Source organism: Macaca mulatta, chromosome 18 (assembly GCF_049350105.2).
Source record: "Macaca mulatta isolate MMU2019108-1 chromosome 18, T2T-MMU8v2.0, whole genome shotgun sequence".
In the NCBI taxonomy this organism is placed as follows: Eukaryota; Metazoa; Chordata; class Mammalia; order Primates; family Cercopithecidae; genus Macaca; species Macaca mulatta.
Window position 1 is genome coordinate 82,013,055 of NC_133423.1, and position 14,637 is coordinate 82,027,691.

At 36.5% G+C, this 14,637-nt stretch overlaps 2 long non-coding RNA genes across 3 annotated transcripts in view; one reads left to right on the top strand and one right to left on the bottom strand.

Moving 5' to 3' along the window:
• The window catches only part of LOC144336529 (uncharacterized), a 323,751-nt gene that overhangs the window by 124,408 nt on the left and 184,706 nt on the right, over positions 1-14,637 (top strand). For both annotated transcript variants that reach the window (XR_013408388.1, XR_013408387.1), the window contains one exon: positions 7,083-7,141. This is a non-coding gene — a long non-coding RNA (uncharacterized LOC144336529). The remainder of the gene's footprint in view (positions 1-7,082; positions 7,142-14,637) is intronic.
• LOC114673839 (uncharacterized) lies at positions 214-9,242 on the bottom strand. The gene is made up of 4 exons (XR_003724667.1): positions 9,187-9,242; positions 8,882-8,968; positions 698-931; positions 214-340 (listed from the first exon to the last, which is right to left on the bottom strand). It is a non-coding gene; the product is annotated as an uncharacterized LOC114673839 (long non-coding RNA).

Consider the following 14,637-nt stretch of genomic DNA (forward strand, 5'->3'; position numbering starts at 1 on the left):
TTTCTGCTCTCTGACGATAGAACATCTTCTCCTGTGCACAGGGCAGCAGACACAGGGCCAAAATTTACTCTTCACTTGCTCTTTCTCTGTTCACATTACTGATCATTCTCCTTCTTCTTGGCACACTATTTCTAAGGTAGTCCAGCATCTTTCTAATTTTAATCAGGTATTGCTGGCCTGAGAGCTATTCTGGCTTTTGATAATAAATTGGCGTAATTATGTTCCAATCTGCTAAGTGTTTGTTTTGGAATTTAGCTGTCAGAGATGATCCACTTTCCAAGTTCCTGGACTAGGGAAGTTGTGGAAGAATGAATCCCTCATTGTTGAACTGAAGCACTACCTGCAGTGAGTAGTTCAGTAAAATGATAAGGATGCCAGGAAGGGCCATGTTTAAAGACCTAGGACCCAGGAAAGCATGCAACAGGGCTAAAAACACCATTATATTCATTTATGCATCACTTTTGGCATCCCAACTGCATAAGGCACAACCCGATGTATGATTAGGTTCAGTACTGCAGATGGAAGACAGCAAAAACATTCCTTCCCTTACCCTTCTCTCCTTCCTTCCTTTTCTCCATTCCTTCCAACAATTAAGGTTTAATGGCTTCCATATGTAGTCACTTAAAATACAACCTGCCAAGTACTAATTCTGATTAATAACAATTTGCATTGTGTACCTGAAACATTCCGTGTTTACCTGATATTGTTGGCATTTGTTTGTCATGCTCAGATTCTATCTTGGAGACTTGCTTTTCATTTAGTGTAACTTCTAGATAATTGGAGTAGTTTTATTCCCCCTTATCTGTCAACTCCACCTTGATTTACTCCTTCAGAGATTTTTTTGCTATTGTTTACCTTCTTTTGGTCTCCTTCTTTCCTCCCCGTGGGATGATGCTAGATGGATGCTTCATTTTCTTTACCGATTGCCTCCCTGAAACATTTGCTTCAATTAGAGGAATTGGCAAATCTAAAAGGTTCTTAAATATTTCAGAAAAATAAATGGCAGATAAATTTCTTAAATAGTTAATTGTTGGAACTTCCACTTCTGGGAAGATAGAGTAGATGTAGTTTTCCCTATTCCCCCCACTAAGTACAACTAACAACCCTGAACGTTATATGTAAAAAATATATATACATAAGAAGACTCAGGAAGCTTGCAAACATGGCAGAAGGCAAAAAGAAAGCAAGCGCTTTCTTCACATGGCGGTGGCAGGAGAGACAGCGCGAAGGAGGAAGTGATGCACACTTTTAAATAATCAGCTCTCGTGAGAACTCACTCATGACACAGCACCAGGGGAATAGTGCTAAACCATTAGAAACTGTCCCTCATGATCCAATCACCTCCCGGCAGGCTCTCCTTCAGCACGTGGGGATTACAATTCAATATGCAATTTGGGTGGGGACACAGAGACAAACCATATCAATCAGGAAGGAAGAAAGAATAATGGAAAGAGAAAAATATGTACAAATACAATACATGTTTCCTCTCTTGATTTTTCTAAATTTATTTGATATGTAAAGCAAAAACTATTGTGCTTACTGATGTGTACCTAAATGTGTATAGAATAAATATGTAAGACAATTGTAGATGTGTGATGGTAAAGAGAGGTAAATTTTCCAAACCTCACTTGACCTGGTGAAAGGTTGACACCAGTAGACTGTGCTAAGATATATATATATATTTCCCTAGAGTAACAATTAAAAAAGCTACACAAAGAAATAGAATGAAAAGCATTGTAGATAAATCAAACCAAGGTTCTAAATGAATGTTTAAATAACTAACAGGAAGGAAGGAAAAGAAAAACAGAAAGGAAAATCAGAAAAGATAAATGGAAGGCAAAAATGGAAGACTTCAGATGTCAATAATATTACGTTTAATATAAATAGTCTACGTACACCAATTAAGACAGAAATGGACAATAATTGATTAAAAAATGACCAACCATATACATTCTATAAGAAACTCATACCATGTTCATGGATTGAAAGATTTAACATATTAAAGATGCCAATTCTCAAATTGAGGTTTAATGCAATTCTTATACAAGTTTAATGTGACTCCTATCAAAATTACAAAATGTGATTTGTTTTTGGTGTGTATGTATACACTTTGCTATGTCTTACTTGGTGGATTGACTCTTTTATAATTATAGATATCAATGGACTTATCCTAAAATTTATAAGGAAATAAAAAAGAACTTAAATAACTAAAATAATTTAGGAAAAGAATAATAAAGTGGGAGGAGTCAGTCTACTTGATTTCAAGACTTACTATGTAGCTTTGGTAATTAAGACTGTGTAGTATTAGTGAAGGAATGGTTATGTAGACAAATGGAACAAATTCAAGAACTGAGAAGTAGCCCCACACAAATATGTTCAACTGAGTTTTGGCAAAGGTGCAAACGTAATTCAATGGTAGAAGGATATCCTTTTCAGCAGCTGATGCTGGAGTAATTGAACATCCATAGACCAAAAGGTGAACCTCAACCCAATTCTCACACTTTATACAAAAATTATCTCATAGTTAATCACAGACCTAAAAGTAAAATTTAAAATGATAAAACTCCTAGAAAAAAATAGGAAAAAAATATTTGATATCTAAGGCTAGTCAAATGGTTCTTAGACTTGACATTAAAAACACAATTCATAAAAGGAAAAAAATAATAATTTAAAACTCATTAAAATTTAAACTTTTACTTTGCAAATGGCCCTGTTAGGATAACAAACAAAAATGAGAGAAAATATTTGAAAACTACATTTTAATCAAAGTACTAATATCTAGCATATGTAAAATTTTTCAAAACTCAACCATTAAAAAACTCATTTAGAAAATCTGCAAAGGCATGAGTAGAAATCTTATCAAAGAGGATATACAGATGGCAAATAAGCATATGAAAAATATTCAACATCTTTAGCCATTAGTTTAATGCACATTAAAGTAACAAATGCTGTTGAGGATGTGGAGAAACTAGAACACTTACACATTGCTGATGGTAATGTAAAACAGTGCAGTTACACTGGAAAATAGTTTATCAAATGAAATAAAAAATGAAACGTGCAACCAACATGTGACCCAGCAATTGTATTCTTGGCCATTTATGCCAGATAAATGAAACTTCTGTTCACGCAAAAGCTTGTACCTGAATGTTCATAGCAGCTTTATTCATAATCACACCAAACTGGAAACAACCCAGATCTCTTTCAGTCAGTGAATGGTTAAACTAACTGTGCTATGTCCATACCATAGAATACTACTTGCAGTAAGAAAGAACGCATCGTTTACATTCACAACAGCTTGGATGAATCTCTAGAGAATGATGCTGGGGAAAACGTTCATCCGAAAGATTGCACCTCGTAGAACTCTACTTATAAAAAATTATTAAAATGATAAAATTATAGAAACAGACAATAGATGAAGTTGCCAGAGGTGAGAGGGAGGCCCAGAGGGAAGTAGATGTGACTATACAAGGTATCAAAATAGATTCTTTGGTGATGAAATTGTTCTGTATCTTGAGTGCACATTGTCTGTATCATGATTGTGGCAGTGCACTATTATTTTGAAAAAAATTATCATTGGGTAATCTAGATAAAGAGTACATGGGACCTCTCTGTATTATTTTTTAGACCTACATGTAAGTCTAGAATTATCTAAAAATTAAAAGTTAAATTTAAAGAGTTAATTATTATAAATAATGAATTGATTCTAATATAAATTTTGTAATAGTCTGGGAAGAATTTACTTTGGAGCTGTTTGTCTCTTATTCACCTTACTCCTAGTCATAAATGAGTGTTTTTCCATTTGAAAGTCATAAATGAGTGTTTTTCCATTTTTAGAGTTAATTAATTTACCCATTTGTCAAGCGTTAGCTCTTCATAGTATTGAATTAAGCAATTTTAATTAGTAAAAGAAAAATAATAAAACTTAGCAGTGTTTCAACCTATGAGATTCTGAAAATTGATTACAATTAGAATTTTAGATTTTTCTTCCCCAAAATTATATGAATCTCAGATCCTAGTGTTTGTTATCTTTATATTTTATTTTTAAAGATGATAAGTACAGTTTTGCTTTACTCATATTCCACTTGGAGAAAAAACATCTGGTCTCATCAAGGAGCAGAGGAAACATGGAAAAACAGCAAGTTATGACAAACAGAGGAGGTAGCATTACATAAAATAAATTTCACTTAAATTCGTCTTACTAACTGAGCAAATGAATTAACCTATGAGAAGCTATTTCTTAGCCTATAAAATTGGTGTGATAGTATCTATTGTACTGAGTTGGGAGGAAGGCTTCCTAACTTGTGAAGTGTCCTGCAAATGTAAGTGAAGTCTTACATGGTGCAGGCAGGACAAGAGCACCTGAAAAAGTCTTTCATACAAAATGGATTATGGGTGGTGTGACATTTATTTAAATTTTGGAAGACACATAAGGAGGCAACCTTAGGTAAATTAGTAAGATATTTGAGATCATGTTGAGATTTTCAGCTCTGAAAATACTGGAGGAAGTATGGAGCTGATAGGCCTTGTATGGGAGGGATTTTCACTTGTTTCTAACTTTGCACTTTATTAATATATTAAATTAGTTATTCAGGTTACATTTTAAAATATAACTGGTAAAAATAAATATTTTTGAAATATTTATAATTCACTTGTATTTCCCCATGCCCTTTAATCCACATATCTTTTGAGGCTTTAGTTATGTTTACTGATTTATAAAATATGTTTATATATTGATTGTTATGTCTTTTACACATTTTTTAATTATTTGTTTTAAATGTTCAACTATTATTATTAAAGGCTCAGGAGGAATTTTTAATCTTTAGTTAAATTTTTATTTTTTCTTTGCTAATTTTTTATATCTTTAAAATTTCCTATTTATGTAATAAAAATATATTTGCCTCTATTCTTTCTGGTTTTCTAATTTTTTTTTTACATTTGTTGCTTTAATCTATCTGTCATGTATTTGATTTTATAGTGTGAAGAGAATATCTGCAACATTTTGACTTTCACATACTAGTTTTATCTCTAATTTTCACTTTAAATATTCTCAGTTCTTGATCAATAATCACTGAGATCGGCATACATTTATAAATATTAATTTCATTCAATAACTTCAACTGTTGCTGCCACCAAAACTTTTACCAATATACTTGAGTAGAAATCAAATGAATTGATATACAGTAGTTCCTCCTTTATCCTTGGAGAATACGTTCCAGGACCTCCAGTGGATGACTGAAACTGCGGTTAGTACTGAACCCCATATGTACTATGTTTTTCCCTACACATACATACCTGTGATGAAGTTTGATTCATAAATTAGTCACAGTAAGAGGTTAACAATAATACTAAACTAGAGCAATTATAACAATATACTGTAAAGTTATGTGAATATGATCTCTCTCTCAAAGTATGTTATTGTGCTGACTACACGGATTTCAGTCCGCTGTTAACTGTAGGTAATGGAACCGCAGATAAGAGGGGGTCTCTGTATTTACTACACTCTTCTGCCTGTGGAGTTGCAAGTGTCATCTTTCTGCACAGCAAGAGTGATCATAGGCTGAGCACAGAGGCTCATGCCTGTAATCCTAACACTTCGGGAGGCTGAGGCAGGTGGACCGCTTGAGCTCAGGAGTTTGAGACCAACCTGGGCAACATAGTGAGATCCTGTCTCTACAAAAAGTAAGCAAACAAAAAAATTAATCAGGCATGGTGGCATACGCCTGTAGTCCCAGCTACTTAGGAGGCTGAGATGAGAGGATCGCTTGAGCTCAGGAGGTCAAGGCTACAATCAGTTATGATTGTGCCACTGCACCCCAGCCTGGAAGACAGAGTGAGATCCTGTCTCAAAAAACAAACAAACAAAAAATCCCAAGAACCAACAACAAAAAGAAAGAAACCGAAACACACAAAAAAGAAAGTGCCACCAAAAATTATCTGCAGAAAGTTAGCAACACACGGTCAGGGTGCTCTGGGAAAAGCTATTACTTTGGTGCAAAAGTAAATGCTGGTTTTGCCATTACTTTGAATGCCATTACTTTTAATGGCAAAACAAACAATAACTTTTGTACCAACTAATGTTCACAGCGCGTAGGGAATTCAGTTACATTCACTATGGTCATCATGAAGTGGAAAGAAAACTGAGATCTAAACATATTAGTGGCTAGCGCAAGTTTACCCAGCATGTTAGAGGCAGGGGACTTGTCCCAGGAAAAACTACTGCTCCTTTGCTGCTCAGTTTTCTTTCCCTAGCACTGTAAATAACCTGAAAACCGCCCATTCATCACAGAGCATGGATCTGAAACCTAGACTGAGTAATGACGCCCATTCAGCTCACTTGACTCCTGGGTTCTTCTTGTGTGGGAGAAAAATGGGATTAAAACATGGGCTTGTAAACTTTTTGGTATTTGTAAAACAGAAATAGCCATGAATCTGTTTCTTTCTAATGTATTCTCTTTTGTGCATTTAAAAAATCACTCTTCAAATTTTGTTTTTTCACAAGTTTAGCAATGAGAACTAATACATATGTAACACGACATCAGAGCAAGTGATTTCAGATTACATGAGAATGTTCCATTCGTTTATTATTTATTTTATTGACTGGCCTTAATGGAACTGGCATTCTTTATAAAAATGTTTCTATATCCTGTGATGGGAACATTCAAATGATTTTGTCATCGTTCAGGATCATCCCTTAAGGTTCTAGAAGTCAGTATTGGTGAAGCACTAGATTATGTAGAAACAGTGTGAACTGGGGTGGTTAAAGGTTTAGTATGAATGTGATTAGAAAGTTAGAAAGCTACTCAAATACATTGAGATTAAGGGAAGAGACCCTGGCTACACAATCAAATAAGGCACGTATGTGCTTCTCTTTGAGGGCGGAGGTGACAGATGTAAGAGTAAATATGTAAATTATCTAGAACATATTAACATTAATTATTTCTAAAGACATTGTATTCTGATGTTTCACATTTACTTGTCTAGAAAAGTTAGAATTATTAATACTAGAAGTCATAAAATGGAAATCAAACATTTCTGATGCCTCATTAGTAAGGCATGTTGTTTTCTTCTTTTTTCCCCCCAAGTATTTCACTATTCTTGCTGGAGACACTGATGAATGGCCCGGCCTGGAACCTTCACAGAGGCATGGGGTGCTTAGACAATAAAACAAAATTCTTTGGCGGGGAAGAGATTGTTTATGCTTTTCTTTTATTGCTTACTAAAGGCCAACATTCTACTTTAGAGAGATCAATATTCCTGAATTGCAAACTTTTTAGAAGCCTAAAGGAAATGAATCCTTGTCGAGCTAAATGTTAACCCTCTCCCTGTTATTGAAAAGAGCAAAGTTGTTTTCCCCTACATTTTAAAAATTATTTATTATTAAGTTCTAGGGTACATGTGCACAACACGCAAGTTTGTTACGTATGTACACATGTGCCATGTTGGTATGCTGCACCCATTAACTCATCATGTACATTAGGTATTTCTCCTAATGCTATGCCTCCCCGCTCCCTGCCACAGGTCCCGGTGTGGGATGGTTCCCACCATGTGTCCAAGTGTTCTCATTGTTCAATTCCCACCTATGAGTGAGAACATGCGGTGTTTGGTTTTCTGTCCTTGCGATAGTTTGCTGAGAATGATGGTTTCCAGCTGTATCCATGTCCCTACAAAGGACATGAACTCATCCTTTTTTATGGTTGCATAGTATTCCATGGTGTATATGTGTCACATTTTCTTAATCCAGTTTATCATTGATGGACATTTAATTTTGCTCTGCTTTAGAAGAAAGAAGAGGTAATCCCCCAGGAGCCCATGACTGGTTAGCTTTAGTTTTGTATTGCAACCACCCTTTCTTCCTCTCTTAAAAAATATAATCTGGATCTGGAGCTCTTGAGAACACAGTAAGATGTGAATATTTGCTAAGCATTCAAAGTCCCCCCCAATCTCACATGTGTCCCTTATCTCACTGGGCTATGACTAAATTACCTCTTCCTTCTGAAGGCTTCAGCTTAAGCGTTATCTCTAGGGCACCTTCCCTGGCTCCTTAGAGCCATTGGCCTTCCTGGCACGTGTTCTCAGAGTGGACTATTTTTCTTCTGTCACAGCACTTCTTATTTTATTCTTAATATTCACTTAATTTTGTCTTCTCTGCTACTCTGTAAACTCCATGAAAACAAAGACTATGTCTAATTTGTTTTTAAGAACAGTGTTTTGTGCAGATTAAGGCACCTCATAAATATATGTATTGCAGGCCTGGGTGAAAGTCACTAACCAGGCTCGCACTATGCCCAAGGCCCTTGAAGCCTGGGTGGGCATCACTATACTCACCTCAGAGATGAGGACATGAAAATTCAGAGAGCTGGCACAATTTTCTCTGGGTTCGCAATGAGAGGTAATTCTGGTATTTTCAAACCCAACCCTATACATCGCCCAAGTATATGTTTCTTTTGCTATAAAATGCTTCTTTCAACATTTTCCTAAGCTCCAGATAGTTTTGGGAGGCAGGATATAGGAGGCCCCTGGTTTCCCGTTCCCTATGGTCTTGTTGAAAACACTGGCCAGAGAAGTCTTCTTGCTCACTCTCAACTAAAATTATGTCAATGGGCGGTAGACTGAAGGTGGCACTCTCATCCTCTGGCTAACTCACAACTTTCTCTGGTTGTTGCAGTGGACAACCAGAGAAAACTTTCTGGGCTCTGGCTTGGGGTGGGAGCTTTACAGTGTGAATTAAAGACTGGGGCCTCATTTTGAAATGCACTGGGATGCACTAGGACCACAGATTGCCAACAGCATCACTATCCTGGAATATGTTAAGTTTCAGAGTCCCAGGAGAAAAGTAAGCCTGTTCCAGGCTACCTCCCAGCCTCAAAGACATACAGAAGACCTAACTAGAGCAGGTTTCTACTTAGTTCAAATGAAGCTCTGTGGCCCCAGGGAGTCCAGATCTGGCCCAGCACCTGTTTGCTATGGTCTGCAAGATAAGAATGGTTTTTATTGTTTTAGAATAATTGGAAAAATGTCAAAAGAATAATAATATTTCATGACACAAGAGAGCTATATGAAATCCAAGCTTCCGTGTTCATGAATAAAGTTTATTGGTACATAGCCACACCCATTTACTTACGTATTTTCAATGGTCAGTTTTGCACTAAACGCTAGAGTTGAGTGGCTTCAACAGAGAATACCTACCCTGTAAAACTTAAAATATTTACGGTGTTGAGCTTTAGAGAAAATGTTTGCCAATTCCTACTCTAGTTGAACATTATAAAGAAGAAATCCATACCGTTAATCAGACGGCAAGGTTGTCTCGCCCAGCAATCTTTCCATTTAAAAATCTTCAACTACTAAAAGTTAATAATCTGGAAAACATTTTCATTGGTTCCAACAATAGCAGTAACCACAAGTGCAAATCTCTACATCTCTCCAACCTTTAAAACCGGAGTTGGGGGGTGGTTCCAAGATGGCCAAATAGGAACAGCTCCAGCCTCCAGCTCCCAGCGTGAGCGCCAAGCCACAGTTTTTCTCATCTTGTGGGCTGGGGTCACATGTTCCCAGTTACCACGTCAGAGGATGGTACCATCACTGCGTCTGTGATCAGAACTTAGGCATAAGCTACCTCCACTCTCCCACATGCAAAACTACTCCTCCAAGTTGTGGGTAAAAGGAAGTGTTTGAAGACTGGGGTGCCAGCCGGTGTGAACCGAGAGATGGGAGGAGTGATGCAAGCAGAGATTGAAGAGACATGTGTGATTCTGGTCATGCTGAATCTTATGACCCACGTAAGGGTTTGAAATTTTACACTAAAAACAATGTAACAGTATTAAACTGCTTTAAGCAGGGAAGTGTCATAATATGGTCCTTATTTAAAATATGTAGTTGGGCTGCTCGTGGAGGATATGTCAGAGAAGGATAGAATAAGGAGCCTAGTTGGAGGCATTGCAACAAACCAAGCAAAAGATGCTAAGGTCTGATGTTAGAATGATGTTAGTGGAGAGTTAAGTGGGCCGATTTAAGATGCGTTTTGGAGGACTATTGAAAGGACTTGAGAAAGGAGGTGAATAATATTGTTATTTACTGGGATTAGAAGTTTGGAGGAAAGAGAATTGATAGAAAAATTCAGGACCTCTATTTTTGGTATATAATGTTTGAAGGTCCTATTAGACATCAAAATGGTATATTAAGTAAATAGTTTGTACTGGAAATAAACCAAGAGGAAACTGGAAAATAAACATGGTAAACTGTCTCTCTAGTTGCCATAGCAGGAGCTACTGGTATCAAGAACCAAAAAGAATGGGCTTAAATGGCCTCGCAGGGACAGGAGTTCAGGTATGTCCTGTGATGCAAGGCTGATTACTGAGCTGGAGATCTTATATGGAACTTGGACTTTTGAAATACCATCAGTGAAAGAGTGAATAGAAAATTTTACTTTTGCACAGTCAGATGACAAATGAATTTGTCTCTCTCAGCCTGAGTTCTGGGTGCAAATGAAGAGTCATACCTGAGAATTTGTAATCACAGGCCTATCTTCATGTAGTTTGTGGTTTGAATACATATTGCCTGCTTGATTTAGTAAACCATAAACCCATAAGCCCAATTAATATTTAAGCATAGTTTATGGAGCCAGATCCAGAAATACTCAAAACAGTCAAATCCAGAAATATCTTTGATCAGACTAATCCTCTTGAACATAACAATTATAAACTCTGAATGAAATACTTTTTAAAGCGCAACTATTAGAAGTCACTGAAGAGTAAGCAAAATCAGGAGGAAACTGATTGAACCTGGAGGAAATTTGACCCTGGAAAGAAAAAAAATTCACTGAGAGCTACATTCCCACCATTTTTGTCCTAAAAACCATCCCTAGTGCACACATTGTGGTGATAGCTAGAATTCAAGCGGAAAAAACAGTACTGTTTCATTCGGATAATATGTGAAAATATGGAGTTCAGCGTTGTCAGAGAGACTGGAAATGGAGGAAAAAAATCTTGAAAGGAGGGAGATACAGAGGAAAGAGCACACAAATCAAATATCTACTACCCATGTATATTTGGCTTGCTCATGAGCTGTGCAAGAGAATACCAGGAGGTTGGAAGAAAGCAAAAACATTAAGGCTGAAAAATCTCAGCAGAATTTTAACTGCTTCCCATCACAGGGGAGGCAGAGTTTGATGTTTGAATCTTGTCAAGTTAAAAGAACTTGGCCTTTCCACTGAAATCCAAGAGAGACCATAACTTAGGAAAAACTGTTATGTCCCAACAATAAAGATGAGTTCTAAGATGAAAAGAAAACCTGGATATTTGGTATGATAACAAAAATGTAGCCTCCACATGTGCAGGGTGATGAGTAAGTAATTAAACTGCATTCAAGAACAAAAGTAAAAAGTCTTCAGAATAGAATAACAAAGTCAAGAATCTCTGTAGTGTCAACCACAATGACCAGTATACAACTTAAAATTACTACACATGGGAAAAATTAGGTAAAGGATGACAGAATCAAGAGGAAAAGCAGTCACTAGGAACAGACTATAAAACCTCTCCGATATTAGAATTAATAGATAAAAAATTTAAAGCAAAAAGGTTTTAAAGCCAAAAATTTAAAATACAAATTGTAAAATCAATGTGAACTTACAGCAAAAGATAGTCACAGCAAGTGAATAGGTATGGTATCCTAGTAAAGAAATGGAAAATATGCAAAAAGTCAAATGAAAATAAAATGAAAAAAGTGATTTAAATTGAAAATGAGATGAATTGGACTTAACAGCAAATTAGAGAAGGCAAAAAAAATTCAGTTTGAAGAATTATCAACAGAAATCATCTAATTTGAAGAGAAAAAAAGATTTAGAAACAGACTCAGTGACTTGTGGGGCACTTTCAGACAATATGGAATATTCTGACGTGTATAATTGAACTTCCCACAGGCAAAGAGGGAGATAATGGAGAATAAAATTATTTGAAGAAATAGTAGCCCCCAACTTACCAAGTTGTGTAACCCTTCATTACCTCGTAGATTCAGGAAACGCATAGAACTCCAAACTTGGTAAGTGAAAAAGCAAACAAACTAACCACACCACATCTCCACATAGCATGGTCAAAATGCTAAACCCAAAATTCAAAAAGTTGAAAAGATTTCAAATTATCAATCTATCATCACACTTAGAGTAACTAAAAAACCAAGAACAAAGTAACTCCACAGGTAGCAGAAGAAAAGAAATAACTAAAATCAGAGCAGAACTGAATAAAATTGATACCTAAAAATGCAAACAAAGGATCGACAAAACCAAATGTTGGTTCTTTGAAATGATAAACAAGATTGATACACTACCCTATATTTACAAAGAAAATCAGAAATGAAATGAATCATCAGAAATGGAAAAGGTGACATTACGCCTAATCTCACAGAAACACAAAATATCCTCAGAGACTATCATGGACACCTCTATGCAAACACACTGGAAAATCTGGAGGAAATGAACAAATCCATGGAAACGTACAATTTCCCAAGGCTTAATCAGTAAGAAATTGAAACACTAAACAGACCAATAGAGAGTTCCAAAATTGAATCAGTTATAAAATCTACTAACCCCCCAAAAGCCCCATATCAGATGGATTCATGGCCAAATTCTTCCAGATGTACAAAGAAGAGCTGGTACCAATCCTACTGAAACTATTCCAAAAAACTTAGAAGTAGGACACCTCCCTAACTTATTCTATGAAGCCAGCATCACCCTTATACTAAACCCTGGCAAAGACACAACAACAACAAAAAAGAAAACTACAGGCCAATATTCCTGATGAACACAGATGTAAAAATCGTCAACAAGATACTAGCAAACCAAATCTAGCAGCATATCAAAATATTAATTCTCCATCACCAAATAGGCTTCATTCCTGAGATGCAAGGTCAGTTCAACATATTCAAATCAATAAATTTGATTCACCACATAAACAAAATTAAAAACAAAACCCATATGATCATCTCAATATACATAGAAAAATCTTTTGATAAAATCCAACATTCCTTCATGATAAAAAAAAAAAAAAAGTCAAGAAACCAGACATTTAAGAAATACATATCAAAATAACAAGAGCCATCTATGACAAACCCACAGCCATAGCATACTGAATGGACAAAAACTGGAAGCATTTCTTCTAAGAACCAGAACAAGACAAGAATGCCCACTCCCACCACTCCCACTCAGCATAATACTGGAAGTCCTAGCCAGAGCAATCACACAAGAAAAAGAAATAAAAGGCATCCTAATGGGAAAAAAAAATGGCTGAAATTCCTAAACTTGGTGAATACCTTTAACTAAACAGATCCAAGAGATCAATCTTGAAGAAGGTGAATACAAAGAAACTAGACTACACATCATAATCAAATTTCTAAAAAAGTAAAAATGAAGAAAAAGTCATGAAAGCAGCCCAAAAATAACTTAGTATATACAGATAAACGATAAGATTGGTGGACAATATTTCAACAGAAACAATGGAAGACAGGGGATGTTGGAATGTCACAAGAGACTAAAAGAAAAATAAAACTGCAACCAATATTTCTATATCCTTCAAAACTATCTTTCAAAATTGAAGTATTAAATTAAGCCATTTTCAGATGAACAACAACAAAAAATTTCACTGCTAGCTGCCACTACACTCCAGCCTGGCAACAGAGCAAGACTCTGTCTCAAAAAAAAAAAAAAAAAAAAAAAAAATTACTACTAGCTGATTTGTACCTTAAAGTATACTAAAGAAAGTCCTTCAGAATGAAGAAAAATAACACCTGATAGTAACTCAAGCCTGAACGAGGAAGTAAAAGCATTCGAAATGGCAAATATGTGAGTATATATTTTTCCCCTCAATTTGTATGAATTTCTATTGAAAAGTTTCTACATTTCGTCAAAAGTAATTAAAAATTAGCTTTAAATAGATTGTGATAAATTAAAGATGTATAGTTTAATCCCCAAAGCAACCTCTAAAAACAATTCAATGAAATGATATTAAAAGTGTCCACAGGGCCGGGCACGGTGGCTCATGCCTGTAATCCCAGCACTTTGGGAGGCCGAGGCGGGCGGATCAGGAGGTCGGGAGATCGAGACCATCCTGGCTAACACGGTGAAACCCCGTCTCTACTAAAAATACAAAAAATTAGCCGGGCAAGGTGGTGGCGCCTGTGGTCCCAGCTACTCAGGAGGCTGAGGCAGGAGAATGGTGTGAACCTGGGAGGTGGAGCTTGCAGTGAGCCAAGATCGCGCCACTCACTCCAGCCTGGGCAACAGAGCGAGACTCCATCTCAAAAACAAACAAACAAAAAACAAAGTGTCCACAGGCTGGTTGCGGTGGCTTACGCCTGTAATCCCAGCACTTCGGGAGGTTGAGGTGGTCGGATCATGAGGTCAGGAGATCGAGACCATCCTGGCTAACACGGTGAAACCCCATCTCTACTAAAAATACAAAAAATTAGCTGGGCTTGGTGGCGGGCACCTGTAGTCCCAGCTACTCGGGAGGCTGAAGCAGAAGAATGCAGTGAAAAACAGGAGGCGAAGCTTGCAATGAGCTGAGATTGCGCCACTACACTCTGGCCTGTGGGACATAGCGAGACTCTGCCTCAAAAAAAAAAAGTGTCCACAACAAATACCTATGCTGA